The sequence below is a fragment of the Chaetura pelagica genome, unplaced genomic scaffold, assembly GCF_000747805.2.
Source record: "Chaetura pelagica isolate M959 unplaced genomic scaffold, ChaPel_1.0 scaffold401, whole genome shotgun sequence".
Taxonomy (NCBI): Eukaryota; Metazoa; Chordata; class Aves; order Apodiformes; family Apodidae; genus Chaetura; species Chaetura pelagica.
The window spans coordinates 20,848-34,619 of record NW_009952259.1 but is presented as its reverse complement, the minus strand read 5'-3'; the positions used below and the strand labels follow the sequence as shown (position 1 = coordinate 34,619).

Below are 13,772 nucleotides of genomic sequence, written 5' to 3'. Positions count from 1 at the left end.
ACAAGAGCTGTCATCCTGCCTGACTTTTTGGGATGCCTTGAAGCACAGTGGTTTATTTCTGTGTGGCACGAGCAATGCCTGCACTTCCCCAGTGAGCCAGCTCAGCAAAGCTTGAAGAGAGCATTACAGGGAGAAACTAAAACCTTTCCCTGATGGGAGAAACCAAATCAGTGAAACCAGAGTTTGTCTGTGGAATCTGGCCCTCTTTTTCAGTTTAGTTGTCAAGCTGTAGTTTTGCCCTTTTGATCAATACCAGGATCTTTTCATTGCCTGTTAAAGATGACATTAAATTGTGGGCAGAACATTTAGTCTTCTTTTCCAGTAATAATTAATTCCATTAGCAATGAAGTTTTGAACCCCCCAAAATTCAGTACACTGGCATCTGTCTTTTTGTTATAGGCTTAACAACTCTTGATAGTCTCTGCCTGCCCTGTACTTTTAACATGTTGAAAACCACCGAGAAACATGTTCAAAAGCAAGTCTATTTATTTTATTTTAATCTCAAACCAGGATGGGCTCCCTTTGCTACGGATGAGAGGCCTCTGCACACAACCCTGTCTTGTTGAAACTGGTATGTAGTGTATTTGTTACTGGTTAATACTGATTGCAGTCTGGAAGGAGCTTGAAGAGCTTTATCTGGCAGAGCTGTTAATTGGTGCCTTTGGAAAGATCAATTTCTGACTCGCTTGGTCTGCTTTTGTGTTCAACTTAAGGAGGGCTGAGCATTTACAAACAGCACAGGACATGTGAGCAATTGCAGGTGACCAGCATCCAGGATTTAATCCCCAGCAGCACTGACAGATCCACTTCCTTAAACTTAAGAAATATTTGGCAACTTTTCTTTTCCTTCTCTCTCCTCCCATCTCCTTTTCTCCCTTTTCCTCCTCTTCTCCTCTTCTCCCCCCCCCTCCCCTTTTTTTTTTTCCCCTTTCCTGCATTCTTTCTCCCTCCTTTTACCCTCTTCCTCCCCCTTTTTTTTTTCCTTCCCCTTTTCCCCCACCTTTTATCCCCTCCCTTTGCGTCCTTCCCCCTCCATTCCCTTTTCTTTTTCCTTTGGCAGTACAGGCACTTGCTGGACATGCAGAGATTGAGGAAAATATATTTGGTTTTAAAAGTGTAACTACAGTGGGTTGCCAAGTGTGATAATGAAGGAAAGAGCAGAAACCATCCTTAAACTGGAATAGTGACTTTGACTGGGCTTGGGCTGAGCTTGCTTCATATCGTAAGACCATCTGCTTCAGGGATGTTTGAATCCAAACTGGAACTTCACTGCCCTCCTGCGTCCACTGCAGGAAAATGTTTGGGAAACACATCCCCGGTGCAGAGAAAGCATCTGGTTTTGTACCACGAACGTTTAATAAAAAAAGAACAAAATTATTTCTGTGCCCAGCTACTTAGAAGAACATATAACTAAGTTAATTTTGTCTGCTCAGGCAGATTCTGCTCTCAGTTTCACCCAAAAGATACAGAAAAAGTGGATACTCTTAACTTTCCAGAGCATTAGGCATTCGTTGCCTAAACATTTTGGAAGTTTTGCAAGATGCTCTGCTTTTACAGGCAGGCAGTTCGAACTCCAGTGAAGCCTTGTGGAAAACCTTTAGGGATCCTGACCATTTTATAGCTGTTCGGATCCCAAAGCTCCTCAAGCAGGTGTGAGGCTACCCAGTTACATCCACCCACCACCCTAAATGCTGGATTCAGCAAATTCAGAATTTTCTGGAAAGCAGGAAGGAAGGGCTTAGCCTGAAACCTCTGGCAACCAGGATGTACAAACACAGAGGTGACCCTGCAGCCTTCACACGAGCACTGCTGGGCTTGGCACCGACAGCCCGCAGGGTTTAGTCTACACGCTCCAGTGGCACTGTATGTGTCAGGTGCAGCTCCGTTTCACAGCCTGCAGCTGATTCCAAGGGCTTGGCAGAGCTGGCTGGGGACATGAAATGCTGGATAGCAGAACTTGTCCCCAGGTCACAGCTGGGTGGCCTGCTGGTGGGTGTGCCAGCAGCCCCTTCCCCTTGTCCTGCTTGCAGCAGAGCAGGCTCGCAGGCCCCTGGAGCAGCAATAGCTGTGAAGTGTCCTGTCCTTCTGCCTCTGTTCTGCCACGGCAGCTCCATCCACCTGCTAGTTTAGAAATAAATGGTTAATGAGCACTAGAAAAATGAGGTCTAGACTAATTTTTTTCAGGAAAGGCTAGTGACAAGAAGAGCAACTAATTTTAAAATGAGAGTTGATGCACTTAAAAGAAAACATTGTAGTCCACAAGAATCATAATCATAGAATGGTTTGGGTTGGAAGGACCCTTGAAGATCATTTAGTTCCACCCCCCCTGCATGAGCATGGACCCCTTCCACTAGACCAGATTGCTCAGAGCCTCATCCAACCTGCTCTTGAACACTTCCAGGGATGGGGCATCCCAGGTTGTCTGGGCAACATGTGCCAGTGTCTCCCCACTCTCATAGTGAAGAATTTTGTCCTAAATCTCTCCTCTTCCAGTTTAAAGCCATTACCCCATGTCCTCTCACTACATGTCCTTATAAAAAGTCCCTCCCCAGTTTCCTTGCAGGCCCCCTTCAAGTACTGGAAGGTTGTTATCATATAGATATTTATATAATATGGAAGGCTGAATAAATATGGAAAAATCTAGATGAATATATAGAAATTGTTGCTTGTCCCAGAGTGCCCTCTGGTGCTATATACAAACCAGGGGGTCACTGGGGTGTCTTTCTCACTTAAGCAGTTCAAGCCACATATTGAGTAGGGCTTTCTTCCCTCAATTATACCAACAGATTTTGATAATGTTTCTTCAAAATGACATTAAAAATTCTTAAGTTTTTTGACAACTTAATTTTCCATGGTTTTGCAATCACAGATTTCTTCTCAGGGCAACAGTAAAAGGCATATTAATAGAAGAATGAATTACTGTCAGCTATTTCTAAGCATGGAAGCTGAAAGTCAAAATAAGCCACTATCTTTAAAGCCACTGAGACTCATCTGTAATTTCACATAACTACTATAAATCCAGATGAATCTGCTTGGGAATTACAAATTCTACCCTGGATCTGGGTGTAGATTTGGTCTTGAGCTTCTTTGAGTGTGATGTTACACAGTTCTGGGCTTTTAAAGGTCAGAAGACAAAGCTTTGGCATACAAATGCTAAGGCCATTACAGAAACCAAGTCACGTCTACTCAAAGCCAAGGTTAAGAAACAACAGTGCCTGATCAATTCATCGCAAAACTGCCTAACTGCTGTCTCCAGTGGTTTAGAGAACTTGAGCAAAGCAGTAAATCTCCTTCCTGCTCGTAACAGCTGCTGAACATCTGCCTCAGCTTCCAGCTGTATGATTTGGCTGCCAGTCAGAGTTCAGTAAACAAGCTGGATGACCTACATTTTGTACCAGTGCATAAGCATTAATGAACAGCAACGCTCGCTTTGCAGAGGCAGGTGACCCCCAGCACCCCAGGAAACGTTAGAGGAATTACTCCAAATTGTGACAATTTGTAATGATTCACAGGGATTATTCCTCTGGGAAAGAACTCTGGAATAACAGCATGCTCAGCCTGACAACAAATCATGTTATGTTTACATTAGTCAGTGGTTTCTTAGGGTCAATAAACAGAAGCAAGAGATGCAGAAGCTCTTGCATCCACACCACATTAAGTTCAAGAGATTGATGTGCTAGATCAGGTTTAGTCTGGTCCCCCTGGATTCACTGTCTGCACCACTCTTGTACTTTGGAGCTGCCTGAGCAAGCAGGCATTGGTTTAGACCCTCAGTTCTGCTGTTGGAGCATATTTAGTGTGTACTTCGCATGGAGACTCTGGTTTAGTGTCTTCTGAAAAGAATCTTGTGTGTGTCCACCACATACAGTTGAGGCTAACCCAGCACCAACACCAACAAAACCAGCTCTCCTTTCCTGAAAAATATAATTAATTTGCTACTTTTCCAGTAGACAATATTGCATTAAAGGGAAATGTAGACAACTTTGCAGAAAAGTATGCTGAGCAAGAATTGAAAAGCTACCCATCCATCATCTATTAAGGTAATGAGTGTAGAGGTTTGTGCTGCTCTGGTTAGACTTTCAATACCTGAGTTGGCTTGTACAGACACTGCAGCCTGGACCTACCCAGACCTCACAGTGCAGCAGAACTCTCCAATTTCAGTCTTTAGCACCTCTTTACGTTTCTCACTGTGCTTTCAAAAAAAATCTTTCAGGTTTCATTGCCTGTGTGGTTTTAACTGCTCAAATACTCCTTAAAGAGTGACTAGATAAAAAGTTAAGACATCGATGGCATTTTTCTCCATTATTGAGTAAAAAGAATTTTATTTAAAAAGAGCAAACTCTTCTGTTTCCAACAGTCCATGCTATTGCACCATGCAACATCTGCAGTTTTCATCACTAGTTTTTTAAAAGAAACTACAGGACTGTTGCTGTGCAGAATAGCCAGCTTGAGAATATACTGAAACCTCGTAAAAAGTTTGACACAAACAAAGTATTGTTTTATCCTAGAACTCAAGAGCAGCAGAGAGCAGCTCTTGAATCAGCAATAATTTTTCTAAAGTTATTGTCATTGGCCTGTGAAATAGAGGTTTTGGAAAGGCATTGTACATTACAGCAACTACTTACTGTAGTGAGTATTTTATTTTTTTCTTGTTAATTCTTATTGTTAAGAATACTAAACTAAAAAATATTCGTCAACATTTTAGGCCCATTTTTACCACTGGCAAATGCAACAGGGTCATGCACAATAGCCATAGAGTAACAAGAAGTTGCTGCTTTATTTGGCTTGGCAGAAGCTTACATACTCTATTTAAAATATCTGAAATGTAAAATGTGAACCTTTTTTGAAAATTCTGAGTAAGTGTATTTTTTGTCAGTATGTTCCAGTGTTTTGATGAATATCTTTGACAGGATAGGTATTTCTCTTAACAGAATAAGTCTGTTGAAAGAAGAGTCTGAGATAAACCCATAAAAGGCCTGAGCTTATATGAAGGAGCCATTTAAAACAGACACAGTCAGATTTGGAGCTATTTTAACATTTCACTCCAAGCAGATCCATTCACAGTAACTGTGTCAACATTTGGTAGCTACTGATTTGAAATGTTGCCTCTGAAACTTTACATTTACAGTCTATCAGAACTGGTACTCAGTTGTCAAGGCTGATGACCTAGGAAATCTATGCTTTGTTTCAAGAGACATCCCAGAGGATCGTATCAGCTGCAATAGTTTTTCCCTTCCACTTAACACACAATCTGGATATGTTAAGTCCCTGCACAAAAAGCAGAAAATGTGTGCTTAGTCCATGTTGGTGCTTAGTTAACTCCTTCAGTGTCAAAAAGAACTTTCACTAGAGTTAACTGTCTCATACTAAAGAGTCAAAGCCACCCATTTCAGGATTTGTTTGGCAGGGTATTTTTTTTTTTAGCAGGATATGTGCAACTCTGCTGAGGCATCAGCTTGTCAACATCCCTTTCCATGTTGCTGCGGTGGGAGCACATTCTAGAGGAACAACAATTCAGCAGGGGCATACAGAAGATAACCCAGACCTGCAAAGCCAGCTCCCTGGCCTTGACAATCAGCAGCTTGTTTCTGGGAGCTTCACAGGCTCTGTATGTGCCTACCAAAACTGCCTGTCTGCCTTGGCCTGGTGATTTATACCACATCATGTAAGTGAACTATCATCTGCTACCTGCTATCCTGATCAGTGTCCCCAGGGCAAAGGCTGGCAGGCAGTAGGTGGAAGCAAGGGTAAATCCAAGAGAAAGTGTGTTTGAAATTGCTGTTCCCCTTGTGTCTCACAGAAGATACATCCATGACCCAACATGCAAAGGGATCATCAGAGTGTGCCAGGTGTGACCAAGCATTTTGTCTGTGACTTGGACATTGCTCACTACTGCATCAGACCGCCTGGTTAGTGTTTTATATGCTGTGAACCAAAGCAGCTCATTTCTCTCTTTCTCTCAATCCTTAGTTCCCCAGCCTGCAGGCTAAGCAAGAATTTACCAGATTGCTGTAAAAAGAAAAGGGAGGCTCAGAAGTTCTCTTACTCTTTGGTTTCAAACTGATGGATAGAAAGTGGAGGCACTAGCAAATCTGCTAAGGGTTTGGTGGCACAGGTGTCATCATGTTTAAACTGCAAAACTTTGACATTTGTGAATGTCCAGTTGAAGGTAACATTAAAGACAAGAGAGCTTTTTTTGCTTCTATAGCTTTGTTTAGCAGCTACAATGTCCCATATCAGAGCAGGAGGGTTGGGAGGGGAGGAGAAAATCCATCTGAAATTTAGCAGCTTAAAAAAACCACAACCCCAAACGTTTATAATCAGCTTTGAGAGCTCAGTGGATTTGTGAAATCGTTTGGGATTAACAGGCTATTGATTGCTAATAAAACAATATTTAGCTTTGTCTGATGAACAGCAATGGAAAAAGGTGTGGGCACCTTGTCAAACAAGACCCATTGAGGAGGGATGATGGGTTAAGTGTGGGGGTCTGAGTGGCAGCGTGGGTGCCTGGTCTTCAAGGAGAACTTGTCAGTTGTTAGTGAGGCCGGTGAAAGGAAGGACGCCAGCGCCTGATGGCTGGGGTAGTATTGATGCAAGTTAGCTGACTAATCAGATTGAAAAAGTCCCATGGTATTTATGTCACTTTAATTTTCATCAAACAATTGGAGACGACAGCACTCTATTAAGAAGAGGTTGATCCAGAACTAAAGCTAAATAAATTAGGGTCCCAGTTTAATCAAATTATCCCTCTACTGGCCCTGGATTAACCGAGGGAGACAGCGTCGGTCCAGGCACTTCTCATTGGTTGGTTCATTGATTTTTTTTTTAAAGAAGCTCGTACAAAGAATGGGAGATTTAACACACATAGCTACTACTCATAATACCTCAAACAAGCACCTTTTTAAGAAGTGGGAATTAATATTTATCAGGAGAATCTGCAGTTTTACTGAAGGATATTTTCATTTTTATGTTATTTTGTTCAGTGAAAGAGGCAAAAATCTGGCAACAGAAACACTAAACTAAGAGAACTTGTAACAAGCTGGCATAAGAATCAAATCACTAATCTAAGGCTACTTAATGACTTGCTGTTTGATTTACAATAGATAGTTCAGTTTATCTGCTGTAAAAAGCATTTGATTACTCATTTATCTTTTAGTATTGTTTATGTAAACTATTTGTGCAGGGTAAGTCATTCTTTTTCCTCTTTCTTACATTCTTTAGGCCTCTGGGAGAAGCCTTGAAGGTAGCTAGATCATGTCTGAGAAAATAATTTTCCCAAGCTGGCTGGTATCTTCTGCAAAGTGTTTTCATTAAAAGCTTGCATCAAAAGAGAGTAACTATGTTTTCTATACTAATAACATAGGAAAATCCTGTGTTTATGGATCCTCCACTGAATTTAAGTGAACAGTGGCCAGAAATGTTTTGAAACCTCAAACATCTGAAATATTCCCAGTCTGTGCGTTGTCAAAATCATTGTCTAAGTCTCTCCAGTTTTTCTGGATGGAGAGATGAAAGTAAAATAGTACATTCTTTGCTGCAAGCAACTCACTGAATTCACGCCTGTTAACTATGACATTTATTTTTAAATAATTCAGTATGATGGAGGCTCCTTCCCATCTTTGTTGGAAATGTAAAAATGACTTTGCAAGAAAAGCAGTGTCAGTGGATATGCTCCCATGTCTGATTCCGCTTTCTGGTTTTTCTCTCTTTCTCTGACTTCTAACTTGTTTTTGTGTACTCATGGTCATCAATACTGTTCCTCGTTCTGCTGGGGCAGTCACAACTTAGGGAAAGTGGAGCTGAACAAAGAAATCCCTGTATTTTTGTTACATCCACCAAAATAGAGAGACTGGGCTGTGGTCTAATGCACACAAAGGTAAATCATTTACACTGTGTATGTAACAGACATGAGAAGGATGACTTTCTTCTCTTGGTCCCTATCATCCTGGAATCTACAAAATTTCTCCCTCTTACTCTACTTCCATTTCAGTCCTGCTCTAAAAGACACTCCTTCAAGCCCTTGGAAATCTTGGCACCAAGAACTAGATTCCTTAGATAGCTATGAAAACACGAACTAGTGCTCTTTTAATTTCTGACTTCTAAATTTTTCTATCTGCTATTTTGGGCTTAAAGAATTGAATCTTTTCTGGCACACTTCAACTTTTCATTGTCTTCATTTTGTTACCTCTCATAAGCACAGACCAGAGCTGGTTCTGGTGGACCTGATGTTCTCAGATGCTCAGATGCCCCTCACAAGAAGAGCTTTAGTTTCTAAGAAACTCACCTAGGTATCTACATCCAGAGCTTGCTAAATGCTTAACATCTGCTAGTGTGACACAAAATGGCCCCAAGCTGTGCCAGGGAAGGTTTAGGCCAGACATCAGGAAGAACTTTCTCACTGAAAGGATTGTCAGACATTGGAACAGGCTGCCCAGGGAGGTGGTTGAGTCACCATCCCTGGGTGTGTTTAAAAGCCATCTAGATGTGGTGCTTGGGGACATGGCTTAGAGCTGGACTTGGGAGAGAAGGGTTTATGGTTGGACCAGATGATCTTGAAGGTCTTTTCCAACCTAAGTGATTGTGTGATTTGTGAAAATATCTTGTAGATATTTAAAAAAACACTGTCCCAAATAGTTGCTTTTGAGGGTTTATTTTTAATGCACAGGCCCCATAGTTCCAGTAGTTTGACCAACAGGTCAGGCTGATCTGAACGCCACAGAATGCCCGTCCTCACTCTGAATGAAGAGACCATATATTTTCCTGGTAAAGACATGGTCTGAAGTAAACACTTAATTTTACCTCAGATGAGGATAAGATTTCTTTTGTAGTTTATCTTAACAGTAATTTATTCTAAGTTCAAGTATTTTTTCCTTGTAGAAACGCAGGTATCAAGAGATAGAAAAGTCTGAACTACTTACAGATATTTTCTCTGTAAACACTGGTTTACCCTTAAGATGCTTCTGAGTATTTTATCTGCATTTACCTTTTAAACATCAACAGTCACTCTGAAGATCAGTAATTTTCTAAACCTTTGGGTATTTTATTATTTTTTTAGCATTGACTGGTTGGAGTTATCTCAGTTGGATCCCAGTGGTCTGCAGCACCATCAATTGCCCTGTATTCCCCATGCTGCTGCACAATGCACATTTTATGGAAGCATTTCCATAGCTGCATAAATATATTTTATCTCCAAGTAGCATGACTCTTTTTCCTACAATGTAGATTTGCCCCAGTTGCAGCAGAGATTGGTTTTGTTTAATCCCTCATTAAGGAAACAGTCAGTAGCAGCATTTGTACCAACAGTGCTACGTTTCTGGCTGTACGTGCTATTTGCTGTTCCCCAAAGGTGCTAACTGAGGACTGCTGAACTGAACTGGTTTAACTAGCCAGTCTAGTAGGGACTAAATAACAGAGGAAAGAAAAAAGCCCACCTAACCAGTTTGCTGATCTGATGTAAGAAAGTGATAGAATTTGTATTTCCTTTGTCATTCTGACAGGTTGAGAAATGTTAAAGCAAAGAAAATGAAGAGCGGAGAGTACTCAAAAGTAACTGTGTAATATACTGAGTCCCGTACTTTGTAAGGCATCCTTAACCCTAATGCCAGGGTGAGCTTTTGTTGAAAATGAAACAAAACCCAAGTGACAAATAAATCCCAACAAAGCAAAACCTGCCCCCCCTTCAGATGAAAACATTCTGTTTTGCAGCCCATGCTTCCCTTTGGCTGCCCCTCCCAGTCCCACTCCAGCTGCAGATCTAGGCTTGTTCTTTCTCTCAAGACTAAACCTGACCCTTCCTTCAGGGTGAGCCCTACACAGGGGTCCTTGGGTTTTGCCCAGATGAGAACATCTCAGCCAGTTATCTGAGTTCAGAATTATACGAAGGGGAATATGACCATCATTTTCATGAAACTTTTAAACTGACTGAGCATGGTAACCAAGCATGTAAATCCATATTAGCAATTCTCTTTGCAATATCCCTCATTTTTCCTGATGATAGAGAAAAGAAATTAATTTTGCCTACAGCTTGTTCCCTCTGTTTACTAACTGGCACTCATATGTTCCATTTATGGTTCACCTAAATCTTTCCAAGCTCTTCATTATTTTCACAGAGTCTAAATTCACCTTCCAGCTAAGAGAGTAATAGAGGTGTTAGGAGGCCATGGGCATCAATGATGTTTTGCTTGCAGTGCTCCCCCTCTGCAAAACATGAGCTTTCTGTGCAGCTTTCTGGTGCACCTACCCCTGCTGCAGCTCTGCATTTCAGTGCTGTGTGATGTTGGGAAGTGACAGATTTGTGAGAACATCCTCATTGCTGCACATCTTAAAGTCTTAATGAAAAAGCCGCTACCTGCCTTTAGACTCCTTGCCACAAAGAGCTGGCATCATTCATAAAAATGAACTAAACTGGGATGAGAGAACTGAGCACAGGAGTGGATTTGTGACCATGTTCTGGGCTTTTGGGAGTGTCGTTCTGGGCACTTAGTAGCAGGCTGGGTTTCATATCTGAGGAGTGCAGTGTAAAAGTTCAGACAGTTTGAGCTTTCTAGATAAAAAATGCTTTTGAAAAATCATCTCCAGTCTTCAGCATCACAGTTCTATGCAGTTGCCTGTTCTGTTGGTGATCTTGAGTGGTTAAAATTGAAAAAATATAACTCTGATTACATGGCTGACTAAGAAGTAACTTGGTTTCCTAATATTATTTTTTAAACATTTTCTCTCTCTTTTTTTTTGTAACATACTTTACGAAGCATGAAGTCTTAACTACTTAACAATAGTTTGCTCAAAAATGTTTCACTTGTTTCCTACACAATTTCTGTGACCAGACTTCCTGTGCTTTCGAGTGGTGACAAGCTCTGTGGTCACACAAGAGTGATGCAGGTAGAGAATAAAGTTACACGTGCTTGGAAATCCAGATGAAACAAAGCAACATGTTGATACCACATTTTGTGTGCAAACGCTCTCCCAACAGCCTCCCCAGTGTCATGTTTCCAGATCTGGAAAACAGTTTAAGATGCAGTAAAAAATGGTAAATATTTGAAGTTTCTTCCCCTCGGCCCAGATTATTGAAATAGTAATCCATTACATTGTAAATCTTCCTGTACCATGCAAATCCCTTTAAAAGGATTAGGAGATTGTAACAAAGATGATCATATTTCAGGAGGTACTGGTGTAAATGATACACTTCTGCTGCAGGATTTCATAGAGTCTTCACCCGACATGTTATATGCAGTAAGCCACACGAACAGGTGCTTTACATTTATTGAGAATCTTAATTCAAGTCATAAAAAAAAGAAGATTTGGTTGCAAGGCTGTGTGGCACATTCAGACTGTTGCTCTCTGAGTGGACTCAACAATAGCTGAGGGTGTGCAGTGGAGCAAAGACTATGCAATCAGTGACCCCTTGCCCCTCCACTGGGGGAGAATTTCAGTAAAACACAAAGGAGCTGCTGTTTCTGCTTTTGCTGCTATCACCCCGAGCACTACTGACAGAGCAGTGGCTGGGAAATCTATTTCTGCAATTAGCTGCTTCAGCAAGAGGAGAGGAAAAGTATGTTTTATTATTCTGCATCCCTTCTGTTTCTTTCATGGGATCAGACCTTACTTTGGGAGAATAAGGTAGAAGCATCTGACTTGACTAAATTCCTTCAGTCCACTAAGCGCACACAGTATTTTGCCAGCACTTCGCACTAATCCTTATTCAAGGAGTAGTACTGAGTTGCTATGTAAGGAAAAACAACCCATGAGAAGCATTGGTTTGCACCACTAAGCAGTGTTTGCAGAATCAGTGTTCTCCTGTCATACCTGTAGAAGCAATACTGAATAGATACGGAATTTAAAAACAAAACCCAAAAATAGTCTGGGTTAGTAGCTCAGATTAAACTTCCTTTTTCAAACCTGTCATTCTGGTCTTATCTAAAACCAGTTTCTGTATTTAGATTTTTCATGTCCCTTTGGATTTGCCTATAACTAGGCAAGCCCAATCTGTTTAATTACTACCATATTAAATGCCTTGTTAGCTTTAAGAGACAGGAAAGTAAGGGGAAGTGAAAATTAAGCTACATGGGACAGATTTGCAAGCATAGATTAGAAATCGAGACTGTGATCCAGACAAAATAAATTGAGACTACCAGGTTTCCTTTCTGAATTCTGCATTCTTTTCCCCTCCCTCCCTTTTTTTTTTCTTATCAATCAGTTCAAATATCTTTCCCTTTATATTCAGCAAAGATCACTGAATTTTCACTCTAACAATGAGATGGGAATCTGACCCTTGGTTCCATCCCTCTAGAAACGACCAAAAATTTTAGTGAGGATGATGAATGCTCTTGTTGCCACTGTTGAGAAACAATTAAGTATCATGTACTAACCAGCAGTTAGTACCTCCATAGATGCCCAGTGCTACATATCGAGTACGGATTAAATCTTTGTAAAATATAATGCAGAATTGCTTCTTGCAAAAAATAAGATTAGAGATGAAAAGGGAGGAGACTATTGCCATGTTTGCCCTGGCAGCTAGTGGGGTACATGAAGTGTAGCAAAACATTTGGTGCTGAAAACCAGTACTTGGATGCCTGCAGATTTTAACTTCGGGCTACCTGCAGTTTGGTCCTGTGACCTGGAGTCCTGGAGCAGTCTGGTTGTTTCCTTTGAAAAAGGAATCTGTTTGATGTGTTGTGAGACCATGCTGTGATGTGGACCAAAGAAGGACAGTCTGGCAAATCTGCTTCTAAGGGACATATTGGATGTCCTGAAGGACCATCGCAGCACACCCTGACTTTGATAACTGAATGGGTGTAGAAAAAAGGATTATTTTAATTTTCTCACAGATACCTGTTTTGAAAAATAATACAAGTTGTTATTTTAAAATGACTGTAAGTCTTTGCAAGAGAGCAAATCTCTTTAAGGTTAGGGGAGGTTTAGGTTAGATACCAGGAAAAGGTTTTTCAACCAGAGGGTGGTTGAGCACTGGAACAAGCTCCCCAGGGAAGTGGTCACAGCACCAAGCCTGCCTGAGTACAAGAAGCACTTGGATGATGCTCTCAGGCACATGGGGTGATTCTTGGGGTGCCCTACACAGGGACAGGAGTTGGACACAACGATCCTGACGGGTCCCTTCCAACTCGGCATATTCTATGAATCGATGACATTCACAAATCCATGTATGACCCTAAAAAAGCTAAACAGCAGTGATGAGCTATGGGAGCTTCCTCACATCATTTGAGGCAACAGATTGTGTCCTTGTTAGCTGTGAGACACAACCGCCACATTTAGCCACCTGATCCAGACCAGGGCAATTACTAGTCATGTAAGGTGGTCAGGTGCAAGTCAGATTCAAGGCAGCAAATTCATTATTTTTGGAAGTATTTCTAGCAGCACAGGGGTGAATTTATGCCCTGCGAGGCTACAAATTGCAAAAATTCTAACTTTGGCATTTGCTCCACCCTGTGCTGCTCAGGACTGACGTGCAACCAGTGGGAAGGACCAACGTTTCAGTGCGGCACAAAGCGGTGAGAAAATGGGGATTTGATCACCCAGCTACCCTACCTAGAATGTCAAGTAGTATCTTATTCGGGTGATAAGCCTGCAGCTTTGTTTTTTCCGTCTAATTTTTTTAAAACCACGTCACCGAGCCCCTCGGCTACACTTCGGGTCACAAGCCGAGACGCGCGAGTCGTTCCCCTCACCTCTCCCACGGCAGCCAGCCTGTTTTGAGAGAACCATCCCCCGGGCTGCCAGCCGCCTTGCCAAGCGCACAGAAACAACCTGTTTCAGGC

General features: G+C 41.6%; 1 protein-coding gene across 1 annotated transcript in view; it reads left to right on the top strand.

The window, feature by feature from the left end:
- LOC104397475 (protein arginine N-methyltransferase 3-like) overlaps positions 1 to 13,772 on the top strand; it is a 116,720-nt gene that overhangs the window by 85,419 nt on the left and 17,529 nt on the right. The window lies entirely within an intron of this gene.